Genomic DNA, 10218 nt, shown 5'->3' with positions numbered 1-10218 from the left:
TTGAGTTATTAGTAGTGAGGTGGATGGATCTAGAGTCTGTCATACAGAGTGAAATAAGTCAGAAAGAGAAAAACAAATACCATATGCTAACACATACATATGGAATCTAAAAAAAAAAAAAAATAGCTTCTGAAGAACCTAGGGGCAGGACAGGAATAAAGATGCAGATGTAGAGAATGGGCCTGAGGACATGAGGAGGGGCAAGGGTAAGCTGGGATGAAGTGAGAGAGTGGCATTGACATGTATACACTCCCAAATGTAAAATAGATAGCTAGTGGGGAGCAGCCACATACCACAGGGGAGATCAGCTAGGGGCTTTGTGACCACCTAGAGGGGTGGGATAGGGAGGGTGGGAGGGACATGCAAGAGGGAGGAGATATGGGGACATATGTATATGTATAGCTGATTCACTTTGTTATAAAGCAGAAACTAACACTCCATTGTAAAGCAATTATACTCCAATAAAGATGTTTAAAAAAAAAAGTTAGAGAGTAAAAAAATTCAAAAGAATTGGCCACACTCCTCCAACAGATTCTCTAACATTTAGCAGAAGAGAATTCACACTGATTCTGGTTTATGAGTAAAGGACAAGTCAACTTTAAAGTGGATCATAGATGACAATGTTTCTTTTCCACGTATCTGCTTTGGAGCCATATTTCTGCTGACCACTCAAAAATTTCCTCTTGAGTATTTTGTGATATATTAGAACCAGGAATAAGGGATGTTAGTGCTGGAAGGGCCAGCCAATGGTCTGTGATTTAATTCACATATCCTTTCTGCACCAGACTCTTTAAGATCATTGAGTTAGCCTAAGAATTTTGAAGCTGTAGAATTCAGGACAGTACGTTACAATAGGCCAATATTACTATTCTCCTGTTCTGACATTCTCCACTGATTGACAGATGAAGGAGAAGAAAGGGCAGTCACCATCTACTGAGAGTACATGAAACTGGAATGTTATAATTCAGGATCATTTGAGTGACTGAATTGGCCGGCAGAGTGTTCTGCAGTTAAGGGGGAGGAAAGATTAATTCTGCACACGACACCACTACTGTATTTATACAAGTCTACTGGGACAGTTGTTTGCCTTGAGTTGTTTTCTTCATTCACTTCAGTCAGACAGTTGTGCTGACTGATTTTCCTTTTTGATGTATGAAATGAATGTTTGACTGAATTTACCATTTAATTTCCACTAATGCACTGTAAAAACAATACATTAGTCAAATCAGATTGGCAGGTATGAAAAAGTTTACCCCAGAACTAGACAGAAATATAATATTGCCTTCTACACAAATGTAGGTCATATGCCCTGGATTTGGGAAATGTTCCAATTTTAACTGTTTTGCCACGTTTCAAAAATGTAGGGTGACTGATCCCATAGTAAATATAAGAAGATCTGTGAAGTCCAGATAAAAATAATTTTGTGTGAATCTGAGAATCACATAAAAGAAAAAACTATTATGAGATAAATTTTACTGAGTTTCATACCTATCAAGAGGTGTTTCTATGTTAAATTTTTGAGTCTTATTCTAGAAGTTCTTTAGGAACAAATACTTCAAATATATTCATAGAAAACTATTTATAATTTCATTCTTCCAATATTTATAGTTACTATGACAGGCCATTTCTCCATATCCCATCCCACAATTCTCTGCTCTGAACATTTGGAAATTGGTGGCATGAGCAGGAAAGTGCAGCAGTTTTTGAGATTGTTATTGAGTAATGCTGATTTTATAAAGACTGCTTTCTTCCATAGTTGACAAACTTATTATGGTACAGATGGTTGCATACTACTCTTAGAGATGAAAAAGTTCTTAAGGAATTTTCCATATCCCATTCACCAATCTGTGTTCTTGTTCAAAGCAAAATTAATTCCTTTCAAAATTAACGTATTACCTTAATAACAATTTTTAACCTTAAAATTATCTGTGAGAATGGGAATTTTTGGTAGGAAAAAGTGACAGAAGATGGGACAAAACAAAGAATTCATAGACAAAACAGAATTTTTTAAATGGTGGGTAAGAACTTCTGTTTCCAACTGTATCAGTTTACCTTAGGAAAACATACTAGAAAGGCCAGATAAATTGTAAGCAACATTTGACTGTGAGCGTTAGAAAGCTACTGAGGTAGCCATGACCTAGAAAAGTAAAACAGAGAAAGAAACTCAATGAAGTGAGAAGAATACTCTGCACATGCGTTTCTAGCCCAGTCACTTAGAAACCACTGATGAAGAGCAAAAGTCTGAGAAACCAAATGTGGCTCCTAAGAGGCAGAAATGCCAGTAGATCTTAGGACAATGTCATAGGACTAAGGAAACCAGAGTTGGAATTTAGAATAACAAGGCAGCTAGAATTTTAAGGACCAAAATCCCAGAGAGAGTAAAGATTCATAGGATTGAGCTGGATTCAGCAAGTGTTCCCTTGCAGTATTTTCCATGTATAATATAGGTAGACAAGGCAAGATGCTAAGAAGTCAAGCAAAAGCTAACTGAAGTCAAAGCAGAAGTCAAAAGCTAACTAAGTCAAAGGTTTAGTTGGCTTATAATGCTGAAGAGACAAAACAGGGGTTCAGAACCTATCAAAGAATTGTGGCCCAATGGAAAACTAATCATATGAATTAGGACACTGAAAGTCTCTGTGTGTGTGTGTGTGTGTGTGTGTGTGTGTGTGTGTGTGTGTGTTAGGAAAGTTGATGCAACATCTACATTGAACCTTATAAAGAAGGAAAATGAGTATGCAGTTTGTCCAGTGACTGAGGTGATCTTCCCCTCTGCTCCCTACCTGAGAATAGGAAATTCTCTCCTGAAGAAAATACAGTTGACCCTTGAACAATGTAGGGTTTAGAGACGCTGACTCCCTGTGCAGTCAAAAATCCACATATAACTCTGTGGTCGGCCCTTCCTATCTGTGGTTCTGAATCTGAGGATTCAATCAACCACAGATCATGCAGTACTGTATTACTTATTGCAAAAAAATCCATGTATAAGTGGATCTGTACAGTTCAACAAACCCAGGTTGTTCAAAGGGCAACTGTAATGCCATTCAGATTCTCTACAACTTGTCATATCCCAAGTCTAGTATTCACTGAAGAACCATCAAGACTACCAAGAAAAGGAGAATTAGAATAAAAATCAAAACAGGGGCTTCCCTGGTGGCACAATGGTTGAGAGTCCGCCTGCCGATGCAGGGGACCCGGTCTGGGAAGATCTCACATGCCACGGAGCAGCTGGGCCCATGAGCCATGGCCGCTGAGCCTGCGCTTCCGGAGCGTGTGCTTCACAACGGGAGAGGCCACAACAGTGAGAGGCCCGCGTACCGCCAAAAAAAAAAAAAAACAGAATCAGAATCACAGGTGACCTAAGTTCATACATATTTTGGTAAATATTATCAAGTTCAAGAAAACAGATGACAAGGTGGAGAATTTAACTAGATAACTGGAAGCTATAAACTGATTGAAGTTGAACTGATAGAATTAAACTTATACTAAATTTAAAACTCAGTAGTGGATTGGGCACATGTAAAGAGAGGTAAGTGAACTGGAAGACAGAATAGTAAAAATATTAAGACTAAAGCATGCAAAACAGGGCTTCCCGGGTGGCGCAGTGGTTGAGAGTCCGCCTGCCGATGCAGGGGACGCAGGTTTGTGCCCCGGTCCGGGAAGATCCCACAGGCCGCGGAGCGGCTGGGCTCGTGAGCCACGGCCGCTGAGCCTGCGCATCCGGAGCCTGTGCTCCACAACAGTGAGAGGCCCGCGTACCGCAAAAAAAAAAAAGCATGGAAAACAAAAAGGATATAAAGTACACAAAAGCGCATTTGAGACATACGGGCCACAGTAAATATCTTTATCATATATTTAAATTGGAGTCCAAAGATAAAAGGAGAGAGAGATTGGGATGAAAACAATATTTCAGAAATAACAGCTGAGAGTTCTCTAAAACTAAAAAGAATGTATCGAGCAATAAATTCAATAAGCACTAAAAAAATGCAACAAGAGTAAGTACAAAGAAAACCACACCTAAGATAACCACAGTACAATTCATGAATAGCAAAGAAAAACAGAACATCTTAAAACTAGCCAGAGGAAAAAGAGGGATACTACTTTCAAAGGAACAATAGGATTAAGATTACAGCTTACTTCTCAACGAAAATGACTGGATACTAGAAAATAATGGAATAACATTTTTAAGTGCTAAAGAAAATAACTGTCCTTTGAGAATTCTAGAGGCAGAGAAAATGTTGTTTGGAAGGAAAGATGAAATAAGGAAATTTGCCAACAAACAAAATTTAGAGAATATGTTCTCATCAGAACTGACTGAAATAAATTGTAAAGGGAGATCCACAGGCAGAAGGAAATTTATCACAGATGAAAATAAGGACTTTATAAAGGAATTATGTATAACAGAAAGGATAAATAAGTGGATAAATCTAAATAAAATCTAACTGCACAAAAGAGTAATAATAAAATATATCAAAAATCAGAATGCATTAAAACAAATGGAAGAGGAAAAAGTAGTAGAAGAAATTTAAGATCTCAGCATTGCTTGAGAAGCAGTAAAAGAGCTAATAAGTCATGGTACATGTGCAACTGCTACTTATGTAAAAGTAACAAGCTAATACAAGGGAAAATGGAATTTGAAGAATCTAAATGGAAGAAAAAAGAGCAAAAAGAACATAACAAGGTGGGACAAATAGTAAACAAGGAGTAAATGGTCTATAAGAAAATACATTAACTGTAAATACTCAAATTAAAGGACAAAGATTATTGAAACAAACAAAAAAACCTAATTCTATGCCACTTACAAGAGACAAGAGTCAGACTGAAAATTAAAGGATGAAAAAATTATGTCATAACAACAATAAATAAAATTGAAGAATTTTTTTTAATGTTAACATAGATTTGAAAGCAAAAAGTATCACTGGCGATAAGGCAGGATAAAAAAACCAGTGGTTACTTTATAAGGAATATAGTATAAATCTAAACTTCAATGCAATATACGAAGGGAAATTCCAAAAAACTAAGTAGAAATAGAAAAATTACCTAGATCAGTAACATAGAACCACAACAACAAATCAGCAAATTATAGAAGATCTGAATACCACCATTAAAAACCTTGGCCTACATTTACATAAAACACCGCACCAACAATGATGGAATATATATATTATATGCAAATTTTTAGGTACACATGGCACGTTTATAAAATTGACTATATGCCGGTTATAAAACAAGACTCAGAATAAGCAAGAAATTTAAAAATATATAACCAATATTTTACCAAATAGTTGGATATTGAAAACATACTTCTGATCATTATGTAAGTCAAAGATAAAGTTGCAATGGGAATTAGAATTTTATTAATTGAATGATAATGAAAATATGCCATAACAAAACCTGTGGGTTGCAAATAAAGCTGTGGTCACAGAGAAGTTTAAGTATTCAAATGATATGTCTCTAAATGTAAAAGGAAAAGGAATAAAGCAACTAGAAGATAACCTATCACCCTGAGGTAGGCAGCTCCTGAACTGGACCTGATGGGGAAGGCAGGGCAGAACTTCAGGATGCCAGCAACAGGCAGCATTTGGAAGCAGGATCGGCTTCCAAATGAGGCCAGCTGAGAGCACGGTGAACACCATGTCAGAAGCAGTCTCCAAGAAAGAGCATTTAATGTACAAAGGGATGACTAAAATATATTTAAGAGCTAGCACCCTGACTCCTCTTAAGGATGACTTACGTTGCTGGGGAAAAAATAAGAAGTGCTCGATGTAGAAGGTGAATAGCTTTATAATTCCCAGGAGAATCTTGGTACCAGGACCACACAATGAAGAACTTGGAGTCCCTGTGGCTAATCCAGCAGAGAGAGAAGGAGAAACAGAGATGGGAGAGAAAACAAAGGGAACTCTTGGTGCAATTTGGCGCTCCTGCAGACCCAAGTCCAGGTATACGCTCTCTATCTCCACATCTTAAATAGAAGCCACCACGTTTCTAGGTCTTTCAGGTACTTAGAATTTTTCTTTAGAACCTGAAAATGGGGTCAGGTTTCCTGTCTGGATTGCTACAGTACAAAATAGAAGCAGGATGTTTGAAATAGTTCTCCATCTGGCAGAGGAAGCCTTGAAGCTGTGAGCCACTCGCTGCGAACCAGCAGGACATGAAGGATTCCTGAGCAGATATGAAGCTACTGGGAGGCCTTTCAGGATTTAAGTCCCATAGTAAATACTGTATCTTCAATGGCCCCTTCTCCCTCTCTGTCCAGTCTTCCTCCACTCCCATGGGGGCCCAAAGAGGTTAAATGAGCACTCTTTGACTTGTGCTTCCCAGAACTTGGGCTTGGAGACGTTCATGAAAAGACGTCCATGAAAACTTGGGCTTGGAGACGTCCATGAAAAGTCTGCCTTCCTTCTACTGGTTTGGGTTTCTTGGTCTCTCTGCTCCAGGCTAATCCTTTCAACCTGCTTTTTCCATTTCTGCCAATAATCCCCCTCTCCAGACCTTCCTAATGCTCTTCTGGGGCGGGTGGAGACTTCCTGAGGGCAATGTTTATTTCTAGAGGGAGAGGTGACCACATGACTTCACAGTGGTCATCCCCTTGATTATTCAGCTTCTGTCTGGATTAGTCGTGGGTGTTTGTGCACCCCACCCCCAGCCCCAGGAGGCTTTAGAACACTGTCCTTATCTCAGCACTGAGCCTCTCTCTATCCTCCTTCCCTCTCTCTCCTTACCCATCTTTACCCACAGGACCTCTGAGGAAGATAAGCACTTCACAGAACCTCTGCTACAGAACCAAACATATTGAAATGACTCTTTACGAAGATATTGAAACAACAGAGAAAGAATACATAAGGATTGTTTCTCCTGAGGGTTCAATTACGTAGGGGGCCTTTAGCAAACTTTGATGATAAATCTAACCTTTCCTTCCTTGGCAATAGTTGATCACACTGTGATGAAAACAAGTTAGAGAATAGAAAAATAATATTTGGATTTCAACGAAATAATAAAAATGCAGGAACTATCTTTGACTTGCAAGGTGAGAAGAGAGTTCACATTTTGATTATGTGATGGCAGGAATCCCTTTTAAAACAGGGCCAGTCTGCATGATGCATTTAAAAATCAATCTTTGCAAATACAGCCACAACTCCCCCAAGATTTCTTGATTTCTCTGGGGTCAGATAAACCATCACATTTCACAGTGGTGCCCTGTACATGAAAGTGATAAACATAACCTGGAAGCACGGCAGTGGCTAAAAATATGGAGCTGGCAGCCGTTCGCTGAAATGATTTTTGCTTTTAATTCACTGCATAAAATGCTAAATGTCCAAATTCAGGCAGGTAGATCTTACCAACCATGAAGAGCTTCAGCCCTGCTAACAGCTAAGTATGCACTTTTAAACCGTATTTTGACTGTTCCAGAAACTTACTGGGTTTCTTTAATGCCTCCGTTACTATTTCCTTTGTGTCGTTCTGTGTTTCTTTAAAAACACAGCTGTGCGACCTTGGGGAAGTTATATTATTTCCTTGAGACTTTGTTGCCTTCTCTGTGAATATCTGGGTATAATTTTAGTATTGCTCAGAATTTTCTGTGATAATGAAAATATTCTATACCTGTACTATCCGATGCAGTATTCAATAGCCACATGGAGCTAATAAACATCTTTGAAGTATGGCAAATGCAAATGATGAACTGAATTTTTAATCTTGTTTTTAAATTTGTTTAAATATAAATAATGCTACATGGCTAGCATCTGTTGACAGTATAGATCTACATAATATGTTAAGGACATTCTCCACTCAAAAACTCTACCATTCATTAACTCAACCTAAATACTTTTGCCCTTTGACAAACAGAAAATAATTTATGCTTCCCTTGAAATTATTTTTCAAGACCTTTCTCAGTTTGGGGACATTATATTCTTAAAATTCACTTTGCTTTATGAAACTTTAATAATGTTGGAGTTTCCTGCCCTTGGTACCACCTTTGTTATTATGGTAAATATTGTGGATGATCAAGGACCATTTCAAGAGATCATGGAGAGAAACCTCCTTCTGGATTTAATTTCATTATGAGGATGTCAAAATGCTAAATTGCTTAAAATAAAACCCATATCGTTTTTATAGTAAGTTATATTCTACATGTAGCTGGAAAAATGTTAAAAAGATTTTTAAAGAACTGCACATCTATTTTTGAAGCTGATTTGGCTGTTCAAGGCTTGCTAGCGCTTTATCCATCTCACTAATATTTCACTTAGTAAACAAATGCAGTTGCCATAATTGCTGCATATGTGTCTGTGTTCCCTTCTAGGTTATATGTTTTTGAAGTTAGAAACTATATTTATATCACAGCCCCTATGTATAGCACAATATCCACTGCTAATTCAGATTGTGTTTTAAGATATGAGACAAAATTTAAGACTTTTGTTATAGTCATAAACATCTAGCAAACCAACCAGAAAATAAAAACTAATTTTCAATTGGTTGGCCAAGAACAAAAAAGAGAGGAATACCTAAGTGCAAAATCATATCTCTAATAACTACTGTTGGATTTAGAGCACACACATGCTAAACTTATTTTAAAATATCTTCTCATCAAAGATTTGAGGTTGTACCTGAAAAAATTATATCAGAAGTAAAAATAATCATGTGGTCTGACCAGTCTAGATCACACAAAGTAAGTGTATACTATACATAAAATAGATAAACAACAAGGTCCTACTGTATAGCACAGGCAACTGTATTCAAACCTTGTAATAACCTATAATGGAAAAGGATCTGAAAAAGAAATATATATATCTGAATCACTTTGCTGTACACCTGAAACACAACATTGTAAATCAACTATACTTCAAGTAAATAAAAAAAAAAAAGCAAAGTAAGTGTAAAGGGAAGTATAATTTTATAAATTCACTTCTGATATCCAATGGACCAACTGAAAGAAAACAGAAACTACAACTTTCTAGGACACAGGACATGGCCAGCAAACTAGGTCGTTACCCTCGGTAACGGTCATACCTGCCAAAAAATATACAGACTAGCCCGCATTCATGAATACGCAGGAATTCTTCATTTACCTGGCATTATTAGGCAATGAGGTATTGTATGTTAGGAGAATTTTTTTATATGACAAATTTAAGAAGAGTTATTTTAACCTTCACTCAGTAATTTTTTTCTAAAATTAAGAAATGTATCCACTGGTGTATCTAATGTTTCCGTGATAACTCGGGGTCATCAGTTCAGTCAACATTTGCATAAATAATGTGAATGGAAACAAGACAGGCATGCTTACTGAAAATGACATAATATTGGCTGGAATAACTGATGAGAGAGCAAGAAAAAAACAAAAATGAAAATAAACCGTGATCAAGAAACAATCAGTCAAGTTCTGACTTTCTGTACTTAGTTTCAAAAAGAGATACCACAAATCCCAGTGAGAGACTCCAGCATCATTAGCTGTCTTTCCCCTTTGTTTCCACCTTCCTTTCCTTTTCCTTCTACCCTAGATTGGTTCCAGGAAATGTTTATAGCTGCTTGCAAGACAAATTCTAATACTTGCTTTCTCTCACACAAACTTCACAATATGCCCATGTGATAAATAGTGTGGAGGTAAAAGACAATTCATCACAGGGAGATCTCCTATGAAAATAAAATTAGAAACTAGCTTCTAAACACGCAGAGAGTAGGGCGTGGTGTCAGGCACTAATTTCCTTGCGAATTCCTCTCCATTTCTAATAGACGTTCTTCTTTACCAAGATCCTTTTTTATTGGTGTCCTATTCCAGGCTGCTCCACCCCGCCCATCCTCATCCTGTAAAATACATTCACACTCTTTTGTGACCCTACTTATTTGCCCATTAAATAATCAATCATAGAACTGTCGGAATTAAATACAGAGTGAAATTAAAATACTGGAGTCAATTGGGGGGTTTAAGCAGCTCCCCCAGAAAATACTGGGCATGGATTTAAAGAGGCTGCGCTGGACTTGCTCATCTCCAAGTTCTTTCTCAAGAAGTATCTGAGATAAGCCTAAATTCAGAGTTAATCAGATTGGCCTGCTTTCTCAGGCGGACTGGAATTCATTGTTCTTTCCCCGCAACACCCTGAGGTCAATGTCACTTTCCGGAGACGAGGTGGACTGCTCTGCCTACTGCAGAAGCTCAGTTCCCCCCACCGGGCCCACTCCCTGTCCGAATCCCACACTCAAGGCCAGATGCCAGCCTTCCCAGAACAT

The sequence above is a fragment of the Delphinapterus leucas genome, chromosome 6, assembly GCF_059928025.1.
Source record: "Delphinapterus leucas isolate spDelLeu-1000000601 "Yukka" chromosome 6, BTC_Dleu_Yukka2, whole genome shotgun sequence".
Lineage (NCBI taxonomy): Eukaryota > Metazoa > Chordata > Mammalia > Artiodactyla > Monodontidae > Delphinapterus > Delphinapterus leucas.
This window is presented reverse-complemented; position numbering follows the sequence as displayed.